We start from the raw sequence: 13,935 nt of genomic DNA, 5'->3' as shown, positions 1-13,935 counted from the left end.
ATTCATAGACATGAGATAGAATAAGAAAGAGGGAGACCACAGTGGAGATTTCACATTGGAGCTCTTTATTGGATAAAGAAATGTCCCTTATCACATCACACCACTGTTCAATAGTGCCAAGCAGGGGCGGCTAGGTGGCTCAGTGAGTTAGAGCACAGGCCCCAGAGTCGGAAGGGCCCAGGATCGGTTCCAGCCTCAGTTATTTAACACTCACCTCCCCAACCCCCCCACACACAAACTGGCCGTGTAACCTTGGGTATGTTACTTAACCCCAATTGCTTTAAAAAAAAATTGTGCCAAGGAAATTAAAGTTTGTTTGACCTCAGATGCTTCCTCATGACTCTGTCTTTTTACAGTGGCTGTAATTATTCTCCATCGTCTAGGCAGCATAGTGAATAGAGTGGTTGCCTAACACTAAGAAAGACCTGAGTTTGAATTCTGCCTCAGGGATCAAATATCTCTGTGACTGTAGGCAAAATAGTTAAGCTCTTTAAGTCTCAGTTTCCTCATCTGAAAAATTAAGGAATTGTACTTGATTGCCTTTTAGGCCTATTTTATCTCAGAAGCTGCAATCCCATAAGCCTACTTTCTGATATATCAACTTTGACTCCTTAGGTGGTGTAGTGAATAGAGTGTCCGACCCAGAGTCAAGAAGACAGATCTTCCTGAATTCAAATCTGGCCTCAGACACTTACTAGCTGTGTGACCCCAGGTAAGTCCCTGAACCTTGTTTGCCTCAGTTTCCTCATCTGTAAAATAAGCTGAAGTAGGAAATGGCAAACCACTCCAGTATCTTTGCCAAGAAAATCCGAAATGGGGTTGCAAAGAATAGTACATGAATGAAATGTTATTGTTCAGTTACAATAACAGCAATAGTTCAGTTGCAAAGATGATGTCATAGGATTAGACATTATTGATATTATGTTCTTCTATACTACACTGAACCAGAATCAAGAGATCCCCTAAGGAAACCGTACCAAAGGAAAATTGGAAAAGACATCCTGCTCTGAGGCTGGTATTTTTAAACTCTTCTGAATTGCCTCTTTGTTCTCCTTTTGTGTCTACATGGATATTTTTTAAAATGGCAGTATGGATAATCAAAATGGGAAACCAAAGAAAGCTTCAATTGATGGTAATATCTTTTGTCATAGCAGGATAAATCAATGTGAAAATCGTGTTTTGAAAAAAAGGAAAGAAAACATTTATATACTCTGGTTAGTGTTTTCTCCAAACATACTGTTGATGAAAAGTTCCATAGACATATTTAATTGTTGTAAGAAAAATTTGTTGAAAATTAAACTGTGGGCAGCCCCCAGGCAGCCAATCAACAAACATCTGAGTACTTATATGTCAGGCCCTAGAGACATAAACATAAAAGTTAGTCCCTTCCCTCAAGCATCATGCCTTCTAATAGGGGATAGAACACACTTATGTAGCTATCTCCAGTCATCCTGATCATATATCGGGCTGCTGGATCCAGATGACTCTGGAAGAGAAAGTGAGGCTGGTGACTTTGCACAGTCCTTCTCACTTAAACCCAATTACTTTAATCCAACTATTGTCATGGCGTCACCTCCCTGTTGTCATGGTGCTCCTTGAGAACAAAGAACAAGCAACAGCAAACGTAGCAGAGCAAAAGAAGTGAAGGATGTTTGGATCTAGGTCAGGAGTTTATAAGCAGGTTATATGTCATGGATCCCTTGGACAGTCTGGTGAAAACTATAGACCCATTCTCTGAATATTTTAAAATAAATCCATATTTGAATGAAATGCTAAATTTTAGGTAGAATTTAGTATGGCTAAAGTTTTTTTTTAAATCTATTTATATATGTGCTGAAAACTATCCACAAATACTTTAGGCTTATAGCTTCTCACTTGATATCCTTAGTATAGACAGTCACAGAGTTTAGGATGGGAATCATACAGTCAAACTTTATACTCTCTCCAGTAACAAGGAATAATCAAATCCCACATCAGAAGGAAGAGGTGGGAAGGAGAAAGTGGGGCCTACAAGCCTAATTGAAGAGCAAGATATCCATCTTCCCTGGTGTTCTAATTAAGGCAGTTGGTGGCTCATAGATATATGCCTGAGAGCATCAGGCCTGGAGTCAGGGAGATCTAAGATCAAATCCTACCTCAAACACTTTATGAGTTGTCTGACCCTGGGCAAATCACTTAACCCTCTTTGTATCAGTTTCCTCATCTGTAAAATGAATGGAAGAAGGAAATGGTAAACAACTCCACCATCTTTGACAAGAAAATCCCAAATGGTGCCATGGAGAGTCAGACCAGATTGAAATGACTGCACAACAACAAAATGTGTCCCAATGATGGTCAGAAAGCAGAAAATTGCCCCTTGAGAGGATGAAATAGATTACAGTTTATTTGAAATTCCTGATGTCCATAATCACTAGCTGGAGAATTTTGATTTGTTTCTTCCAGGAACTAATCTAATTTAATTCCCTTAAGGTTGACAAATCACTTTACATATATTATCATATTTAATCAATCAAGAAATCTCGACAAGTTTGTATTAAGCACTTACTATATGTCTAGCGTTATTCTAGACAATGAGAATACAAAGAAAAAAAGAAAGCAATTTTTTTTTAAAGTTCTCTGTCCTCAAGAGGCTTATTCTAGTGGAGGAAACAACAGCTACACATCAGAACATCCAAGGGCTCCAGTTATCATTATCCCTAGAGTATAGATGTTGAAATGGAGAGGCTCGGACATGTCCAGTGACTTTCCTATGGCCATGGACATTCAGGCTGGCAGTTTTAGGGGTGACATTCAGACCCAAGTCTCTGTTTCCTTAAGGTCTGGCTCTCCTCCCTCTGCTCCTCACAATCTGCCCTATAAAATGGAAGGTCCCTGAAGGCAGGGATTATTCTATTTTTGTCTTTGTATCACCAAGAGAGTAAGTGATTAATAAGTATATGTGAATGTATAACATATATCAGTTGCTTACCATCTCAGGAAGGTAAGAGGGGAGGGAGGGATAACATCTGTACTTCAAAACTCAAAAAAAAGAATGTTTAAAAAAGTACATATAATTAGGGGAAAATAAAATAAATTTTAAAAATAAATAAATGTTGTAAAATTATTGTCTCTTTAACCTCCAGAAAAATTTTAAAAAGCAAGAAAAAAGCAAACAGACTAAAGCCTCCCTATCTCCATAGAAAATCTTCACCCTCTCTAACTTCTTGGCTTTGCTTTGAATTTATGAACATTCTCGGGCTCCAGAAGAGTAGAATCTATTTTAAGTGAAGTTCAATGTTATACATATTTTTAATTTCATTTTTTGTCACTACTATATTTTTGTTTGTTCATTAATTGTGCAGTTGAATGTCCCATGTTCCCAGCAGGATAGCAGATCCTTGAGAATGCAGATTGTTTTCTTCTTTATATTTGCATCCCCTGTGCCTATCTCTCTATCTTGGTGCTGGACATATTTTGGGATGCATTTAATAAATGTTCTTTCATTGATTGATCAAGTGAGTGACCAATAAACTGATTTACATGTAAAAGGTTTGACTTTTCTCAGTCTAAAAAAAAAAATGTTCCAAATTACAGTTCTTCATCAGCATGCTCCCAAATCAGAGCATAGTTTTGAGTTCTATAGAGCTGAAATAATTTTGACTAATCTGCCTTCTCAAGACTTTTGATGTAGGTTTGCTTTTTGTTCATAAATGGATGCAGCCTTTTGTAGATCAAACCCCTCATGAACTGTCTGTGCCAGAGTTAAGTGAAGCAAATCCCTGCCCCTTTTAACTCCTTGGTGTTTTGCCAAAAGGCAATTTGTCTTCTTTATGTTCCCTAACAATTCAATCAACAAACCACTTACATCCTGTTTGGGGATAATAATTATTTGAGTTTAGGGCTTTAATGTGGTTTAAATTAAATTTACTTCAATAATTCAAGGATCTGTGATTTCATCAGTGCGAGTACCTCATCCACCCATGCAGCTTTCTCTGGCTGCAAAATTCATCACCCTGAGGCCAGCCTTCTTTGGCTGATGCATATTTATTTATTTTATTTATTTTTTATTCTTTTTTTTAAGGAGATTTACTTAGCCACAGCAGGGGAGGAGCATTCAAGAAGAAAATTAGGAACATCTATGAGGACACAAAAACTTCCTTATCTCTGAGTTGCCCATGATGGTCTCGCAGTCAAAACTCAGAAAGAGACTGGAGCTCTTCAATGCCTCTTTTGTGCAGGAAATTACATGAACAGTCTAAGACTTTAGTCCACAGATCCAAAAATGGCTTTACAATGGTTTTCATACCTTTTAAGGAAAACTAGGTTAACTTAGATGTGGTTGAGGGCTAATCAATCATTTCATCAACTGTCAGTCCACTGGAGCCTTACTCTTACTCACTGAGCCACCTGGCCGCCGCTAAGCAATTGGGGTTAAGTAAGTTGCTCAAGGTTACATGGCCAGTTATGTGTGGGTGTGGTGCTAAGTATCTGAGCCCAGATTTGATCCCCAGGTCATCCCGACACTGGAGCCGGTGCTCTTACTCGCTGTGCTACCTGGCCATCCCCACTTAAATGATTTTAGAAGGCTGTTCCTGCTCAACAATGACTTCAAATATGCAAAAAGATTGAGACAGAAAAAGCACTAGGAGAAAAAAGCAAAATAAAACAAAATAAACAATGTAATACCTCCCCCAAAGAGTGACTGAATATAAGATAATGAAGATCAGAAACCCTAAATTTCTCCCCTCCCTTGGAATGACTGCATCCTGGATATAAATAATCTACTATATGTTGAAGGATGTTAAATATTTTTAGCATACAGGGGATCCCTAGATGTAAAGAGGTGACTAAGAGCTGAAGCAGTATCGGAAATATACGAGCTAGTGTGAAGATGAACCTGAAATGGTTTCCATGAATCGCTACCCATTGAATCCGTCCTGGGCTGCTAGGATCCATCTCTTCCTGAGAGTTGTAAGGAAGGGGGATAGGAAGTCTTTGTTCCACTGAAAGGCTATCCCCCCTTTCCTGTGTATTCCAAGTACACATTTTCACCTTCTTTTTGCTGCCTGAAAGGAAGACCACTCCCAACAATGCCACTCTTTGGTCCCTCATGTCCTTTTTGGTATGAAGTTGTCCAACAGTTACATTGAATATTTCATGCTAACAATCAGGAGTTGTCAATTCCTTCCTGACTACATTAAGGAAAAAAAATACATTAGGCCTAGGCCCATCTTTGAGAATGTTCACCCATTTCCAATATGCTTAAAAGGCCTTCTTAATTGAGTTGGCTGAGTCCTCAGATAAAATATGTACCTGTCCTTTGGGCCCTACATCTTACAAAGATAGAGCTTATGTGCTTTTAGAATAGCCAGCTAAAACCCAGAATGAGACATCGGGATGATTTAAGGAAATACTATATTCTCTTTCATCAGGGAGGTCTTAAAATAATAGGTCAGTGATCTGATCAATTTTGATTCTCTTTCCAATGATGTAGATGGCAGTTCATGCAATGCTTTCAAGTCCTGTGCACTCTAAACTGGCATCCCTTAAATTCTGCATAGTTGGACTACCCAGTATGACAAGGGCCTTCCCCCAGAAGTCATGATACCCCATGGGAAAGAATATAGCATATGGGTTAGCTCTCTGGAGTCCTCATTTGTAACATGACTAACCTATCTGTTCTGGTAATATACCTAGGGAGCTCTCTTTCCATGCTCCATGTTCATCATATTCTGCAAACCACATTCAACATCTTTCTCTCTTCAATGCCCTTTAGGCAAGCTGTCATTTTGTTTGCTCATATCTTATGGAATTCCAACATTTTCCAGTAAATATCATTTAACTACTTAGTACTTATTCTCTTTATATTTATTCTGCACATACTTAAATATGTACTTGTTCCAGTGAGAATATAAGTTTATTTTGGGTGTGGTTGTTTCAATCATTTTATCTCCATACCCAGAATGCAGAATAGTGTCTGGCATATAGCAGGAGACTAATAAATGTCTGTTGACTGATTTGTGTTAAAATATGTTGCTTTGGGGAGAAGTCCAAGTCCATTAAAAGCCCTGTAGAATTACTTGAATACAATCCAGCCCATTGTCTTTCTTTGTTCAATGCCAAGCCCAGATTGTCTGTCTCTGAGATGCAACATCTGTCCAAGAAATATATATATATATATATATACACATAGACATATACATGCACATATGTACGTATATATACACACATACATACATGACTGTACACACATATGTATGTGTGTGTACACACAACTAATTATGGATTTCATGTAAAAGGCTCCGAAATATATTGGGCTCAAGGCAATCATAAAGTCATTTCAAAAAGCAAAACTATCATAATTAACTCTGTATATCTAATGCCCTAAAAAAGTATAAGGTAGAGAAAAACTAATGCAATTATGGCACACTGCATGGTGCAATGCAATGCAACAGGCATTTCTGGAGCATTGGCTTGGTGCAGAGTACCTAGTGCATGAAGAGTCACATACTATAGATACAATACGGGCCCTTCTTTCAAGGACTTTACAATATAGCAGAAGCATAAGGTACCAACCAAGATAACTAAAATTCACCATATTGAATAATAGATTATTTGAAAAGCACAGAACAAAGGAGAATATTTTCTAAAGACCTTGGCTATCCTTCCTGGAGGAGGCAATATTTGAATAAACATTAGAGTTTGGGTAGGACTTCAAAGGACTAAATACACATGAAGGAGACAGATGACATTCATGTCATAGAGAGCAGGGTAGACAAAGACACTGATGAAACAGAGATTAAGATGTCATAGGAATTGGATGTGTACTGGAGTAGGGATTTAGGGAATATTAAAAGTTCTTCCCACTTTCATAATTTTGTGATTTTCATCTCGATCCATGGGAATAAGAAATAAAGTCACATGCCTCCCACATTTTTAAATATTTTCTTAGCTTTTATTCTGTTATCTTGATGAAGATGTTCACGACTTATAAATTTTAAGCTAAATCTCCCTGTTTTCTTTGTTAGAAGATTACTGTCTTTTTTGGTAATTTCTACCCACAAGTCAACCAGTTTCCCAATTGAATTGATGTGTAGATCAGTTAAAAAGTGTCTACCATTTTAGTAGTTAGGCCACAGTGCAAGTCTGCCTACATCATACATCCTGCCTCAAAAGAAAGAGAAGCAGGTCTGAGAGCATTAATGTCCCCATCTGAATGAGTCTTGAATCTCTACAGGGAAATAGAGTGGCCATACAAAACCAAACTTCCACAGAAATATAGATGCAAATTGATTTTTTCTAAATTCATGTATTTATATAATACTTTGGAAGACACTGCACACTACTCTTGAGACAACTAAACTTGGCAATGTATGATGAACAGCAAAGACAAAATTCAATATCACTTGACATACTTAAATATTCTATTAACTACTGAAATATACACTTCAAATGAAACTGGTCTCAATGAAAGTAGATTCCCTTCAATTATATAGATTCTAATTCCTCTTTGCCTGATTATTCTGTGAAATTCTTTTCTATATATACCCACAAGAATAGATAAAGGGTTCCTGATATTTTTGGTGTCATAGACTAGGTCAGTCATCTAGGGAAATATACAGACCTCTTCTCAGAAAAAAAAAATTAATAAAATAAAATATATTGGATAAAAACAAATAAGCAATTAATAATGAGTTTATCAAATATATTAAAATGTTATTTTTTTTTTACAGAATTCTGATTAAGAACTCCTGTACTGGAGGATGAGAAAATCAACCTCTTGGCATTTTCTCAATAAAAGAACTCATGGAGAAGACTTTTTTTTTTAATTTTCATTTGTCCTATAAATAGTATAAGTAGGATCATGAAAATTTAGAATCTATCAACTCAAAATGTTTTCTAAAATCCCAGCTTTGACTATATTGACTATGTGACCCCAGAGAAAGTGTATGTTTTCTTTTTTTTTCAAATGCTTTATTAAATTCTGGTTTACATCATTCATTTCTGCCAGATTTTGAGTTACAAATTTTTTTCCCCATTTTCCCCCTATCCACCACCCGAAAATAGCAGTCCCACAGGTCCCTCCTCCAATCTGTTCTCTCCCATATCTTCCCCCAAAACCTCTTTGACTTTTCCAGTAGAACATGGTGGATCTCTATGCCCCAATGCCTATATACCTTATTTCCCAATTACATGCAAAATAGTATTTATAATAGTATTTATATATTTTAAACATTTGATTTTAAAACTTTGAATTAAAGATTCATTCCCTTCCTCCCTTGTCACCCACACTTACTGGGAAGATAAGCAGTTCACTATAGGTTGTACATGTGTAGCTATGCAAAACATTACCATAGTAGATATATTGTAAAAGACTGACTATATTTCCCTCCCTCCTATCCCACCTCTCACTTGTTCTATTTTCTACTTTGATCCCATCCCTTTTCAAAAGTGGGTGCTTCCAAATTACCTTTCCCACCAGCCTGCCCTCCCTTCCATCATCCCCCCTCTCATCCCCTTTCCCCCTACTCTCCTGTAGGGTGAGATACCCTATTTAATGTGTATTTCATTCCTTCCCCAAGCCAAATTCAATGAGAATAAGGTTGACCCATTCCCTTTTGCCTTCCTATTCTCCCCCTCTATTGTAACCGTTTTCCCTTGCCTCTTCTTTATGAGATAGTTTACCTCATTCTGTCTCTCCCCATCTCCTCTCATTATATTCCTTTCTTATCTCTTAATTTCTCCTTTTAAGTATCATCCCTTCCTATTAAATTGGTCATGTACCCTCTCTCTATGTATACCTGTAAACATATATACACACATTCACATATGTATTCATATGCCCATATACCCTCCTATATAGACATATATATATATATATTCCCTTCAACTATTTTCATACTGAGAAAAGTTTTATCAGTTTTATGCTTGGTCCCCTTACACTCTTCAGGCCAGGAGCTGAATCTACTATGTGGCAGTCGCTGAGCTGCTGCCCTAAGTGGCTTCTTGCCCTGGGGGCAAAAGTCGGTGTACTCCCAACTACTGGATCCCAAAGTCCACACTGCACTGACCTCTCACTTTGTCCTTGGCATCTGTGTGTTGATAGTTCTGGAAACCTCCACAGCTGCTGGTGATCTGGAGTCCCTCCAGCAGGTGGTTCATCAGGCCCACCCTAGGGCTAAAACCTTGAGCTTCTGTGGGACTGGACTCAGCATCCCAGAGCACTGTGCTGGCTGATTCCTGCCGGCCTGCCGGGCTGTCCTCAGTGGGAGGTTAGCTTCTTTGTGCCATTTGGTGGGTTCTGTAGCTCCAAAGTCTGTTCAGAGTCCCCTTTTACATGAATTGGGGGAGGTGGGAGTTGGAGCCCTGCTGAAGTCCTGTTTCTACACTGCCATCTTGACGCTGCCCCCAAAAGTGCATATTTTCATGCAGATATAGAGATTCCTCTCAGAAGTTATGTAACAGTTGCTGGTCTCCATTGGTGAAGGATATTTCCTGACTGGGAATATAAAACACCAATGGCATTACAGATCCAATCTGAAAAGATCTCTGGAAAAAATCTCAATTTCAAAGGCAATGAGAAGATGGATGGTGGGCACAGGTGGGTTACAGAAGTTATTCCTGGGTGTTTGGCAAAAAAAAAAAGTTTTGGCAAATGATGATGATTTACGAATAATACCTTGTGTTTGTATAATGCTTGAAAGTCTTCAAAGCACTTCTATGCACAACAACAACCAAAACAATTGTAACAGCATTTATTTAGCATCTTAAGGTTTGCAAAGCATTTTACAAATGATATTTTATTTAATCCTTTCAATAAACTTGAGAGTTTGGTGCTATTATCTCCATTTCACATATGCGGAGACTGAAGAATACAGAAGTTAAGTCTTGCCCAGGGTTCTAATCCTAGTAAGAGTTTGAACCCATATCTGAATGTCAATCTTCCTGACTCCAGGTCCAGTGCTCAATTCACTGAAATGCCTTGTTTAGCCCAGTCTCATAGTCATCATGTAAGCTTTCAGTTACTACCACTTCCATTTTGTAGATTAGAAAAGTAAAATTCAAGGTGTTTAACTGCCCCTTCCATGATCATACAGTTCATAAAAGTCTTTGGCAAGTTTCAAACCTAGGTCTTCCTGACTTCTAACAGAATCCTATCCGCTGTACTATATCACTTGCAGAGTTATCCAGCTTCAAAAGGTTCATCTATGGGACTTTTGTTATTTATAGGAATATTTTTTTTTGTTTAACTCACTTCTTTTTTTTAACTGATTAAAAAATGTCAAGGTAAACAAATGCCCATAGGACTTCAAGCTGAGCATGATTTTAGAAACCATCTCGTCCATTCTCCTTATTTGATAGAGAAAGAAGCTACAGCTGAAAGGTCAAGTGACTTGTTCACAGTTCCATAATTAGTGATTATCAGAGATAGGACTTTTTCTCAAGGTTTTCCTCATTTTCAAGTGGTGTGTTCCATCCTTTTTGCCACCTAGCTTTGTATTAAGACATCATCCACCACCAAATACATATTAAGACATATGGGTGAATTATATAGTGAGCTCCAGGTATACCAAATGGCTAGACATGTTGCTTTGCAATACATAAAAATACTAAAAGGCCTAGAGAAAGTCTTCAGGATTTTAGGGCTATTAAACATTTATGATGGGGCAGTTAGTTGGCACAGTGCTGGACCTGGAGTCCAAAAAACTCACTGAATTTCAATCTTGCCTCAAACCCTTACTAGCTGTGTGACCCTAGGAAAGTCACTTAACTCTGTTTTTCTCAGTATCCTTATCTGTAAAATGAACTGGAGTAGGAAATGGCAAACTACTCCAATATCTTTGCCAAGAAAACCCTAAAAGAGGTCACAAAGAGTCAGTCATGACTGAAATGACTGAATGGCAACAAAAACATTTATGAAGAAGAATCATAAAAGATGAGAGAGGGTGGAAGCTTGGGATATGAAACAATGGAGAGTATGGCCATTTCAACGAGGTCGAGGACCCATCAGAATATTAATGTATTAGATATGTTTTATTATCACAACATGCCATTAATTATATCAAGAATCTGATGTACTGGTTTGAATATTTCAACCTTCCAACCTGTGGTTGGCACTCGTTATTTTCCAGTCGGATTTAAAAACATCGTTTTTGTAAATGGTCCCCCAAAATGTTTAAACTTCCAGGAATACTTGCTTGAATTACAAGTGGCCTATATCCTTAGAGGCTGGTGCCAAATCAAGAATGGCTAAGAAGTACCCTGACAGCTTGAACATCATACTTACTTATTAATATTGCATTTCTTTAATCAAAACGGAGTTAGCCGTCTGATTTGGAATTATCAGGAGGGTGTGGATATATTAGTTTCACATCATAATGTAATGTGTCATGTGTGTTTCATTATATGGTACATATGAATTCAATATGGGATTTTTTTTTATTTCATAAGTTAAATTATGTCCCTAATGGCAGCTCATAACAAAATGCCGTAAGGAGCCCTGAGACTTCAGGATATTCAGGCAGCATTAGATTAAATTAACTTAGGAATTGATTTCCACTTCAAGTGGAGTTTTGCTAAACGTGAAAGTATAGATTGGGCTACTTTCTCAGGAAAGGTTGTGATAGGTCTAAATTCTCTACTTAAATTCTATTGCAGCTTTTGCTATTTATACAGAAAATCCTTCAGTTGTGATCCTTGAATGGGGGCTGCCAATATGTTGATTTTTCTGATACTCAATCAGGGGCATGCTTTCAGGAACCTATCTCCAGATCCTATTTGATACAGAAAGTCATCATCTTAGAGATAAGGAAGCAATGAATCTTCTGTATTCTGCTCTGGTTATGTGACAGTTTGAGTATTGTGTTCTGGGTAAAGCATTCTAAGAATGCAATTGATAAACAAACAAAAATGTTTAGTGTTTGTTATCTTGTAGGAACAATGCAAAAAGCTGGGGTGCAAGCACAAATAAGCAAGACAATCGTTTCCCTCAAAAAACTTTCACCCTAATGAGGGTAGACAATTCATTAAAGGGACAGGATATGACCTGGGGAATGATGGGGAAGAGAACAGTCAGAGTCATGGAGGCTCTTGTCAAGAAAAACAAAACACAATTTAGTTGAGGGACCCAGAGGCAGAGTCCAAGCTATCAGTATGGGGGAGATGGACATGATGGGCATGGAATGGACCAGGGTAAGATGATGATCCAAATGATTGCAGAGTATATATTCATGTCATCAGTTCTAGGGACAAATTAAAAGCTGAAATCACTCTAAAATGTGTTTATAAGGCTTTGCTTGCTAGAATCAAATTGCCAGGTAAAACTTTTTCTCCAGGAGCTCTGTATAGCATTGAGACTGGGACAAATTACTAAGGGGTGGGGCGACACTTTTCCCCACTCTTGTTTCATGAGTAAAGCATCAAGAAAATGAAAACAAGGAGCAGGTTCCCTTTACAACTTGGGGTTTGGGTGTAATACGATCTAATTCAATATAATCCAATAATAAATGATGAGCACCTGATATATGACAAGCTTCCCAGTGAAGTCACACGACCTCTCCTGAAAGAATACAACAACCGAAGGAAAAAGAAAAAGCATTGATAGCTTCATTTATTTGACTGGAGAGTTTAATTCACTTATGAAGTTCCTTCAGTCCCAACCACAGGTCCTTGCAATCAGTATTATTAGGTTGTTTTTTTTTTTTGGGGGGGGGATGGGTTGATCCAACATACTAGGTCAATCCTAGGTGAAGGACTCTGCCTTCTTTCACTTATTTGAGTAGTGCCTAGGCTAGAGCAGTTGGAATTTACCAAAATAACAGCATGGCATGAGCGAGGCAGTGAGGTATAATAGGAAAACCACTGATTCTGGAATCTAGGGACTTAGATTCAAATCTTACCTCTGACTTCACTACCTGTGTAACTGTGGGAATGTTATTTAATCTCCCTTGTCTACAGAATGAGGGGCTTGGGCTAGATGCCCCCTGAGTTCCTCCCATAGATCTCTGAATCAATTACTCTCTGCCCTTTCTCTCAGAGAATGAACTTGTGCAGAGAATTGGAGGATTTCCATTTCCAAAGATCATTTCAGAAGAGAAGCTGCCATGCCACTAAAGAAAGAACGTGAATTTTTTAAGTGGGTTTTCCCTTTAGAGAATATATTATAACAATTGGTTAATAAAAAGGAAATTGGTGTATACTGGGTTTGCAGTTTCCTTAATCAGCAGTGTTTCCATTTCCTCCTCTAAAGATAGTCACACCATTGGTCAATTTAAATCCATTTGACCCTCTTTAGAAAGCAGGTTGTCAGGTACATGCTTCCGACTTCTGATGGTGTTTGTTTTCTTATATTGGGGGGGGGGAAGGGAAGAAAAAAATTAATTCCTGGCACTTCCCAAATATCGAGTCTTCAAATAACAGGGACATTTATTTGGCCTCAATTAAAACTGCTTGCTCCCCAGAGAGATCCATGTTTTTCAGTGGCTTCTAAAAGGACCTGGACAATTCTATTCTCCTCTGTGTGTATGTTCATACATGTTTCCTGTGACATTTATTTTTTTAAAAAGTTAGGGAAGTTTTGAATATTGTGAATATTTTGAATAGCATCCATTAAGGGGAATTCATTAAAAGCACTAAGTGGTTTAATGGCATTTTTCAGGGCTGTGGGAAAGATTCTAACTGTGCCACAAAAATTAAGCTAACTGATAATATGTGGGAGCTCATTAACTTCCCATGAAAGGCCTGGAATACCCAAGTCTGGTGAAGGAGTGAGGGATTTTTCTGAGTCATGAGGAGATACAATGAATAATTATATTTTTTGCCCCACTTTAAATGGAAAATGAATAAAACACATTTATTATTTGGCGCATCTAATTGCAGAATCATTTCAGGAAAATGGGTAAAGTACATAAATCAGACACAAACTGTAAAAAGGAATGTCTTCAATAGAATATAAAA

The sequence above is a fragment of the Petaurus breviceps genome, unplaced genomic scaffold (assembly GCF_028583685.1).
Source record: "Petaurus breviceps papuanus isolate PSGF00001 unplaced genomic scaffold, PetGlider_PUasm1.0 490, whole genome shotgun sequence".
Lineage (NCBI taxonomy): Eukaryota > Metazoa > Chordata > Mammalia > Diprotodontia > Petauridae > Petaurus > Petaurus breviceps.
This window is presented reverse-complemented; position numbering follows the sequence as displayed.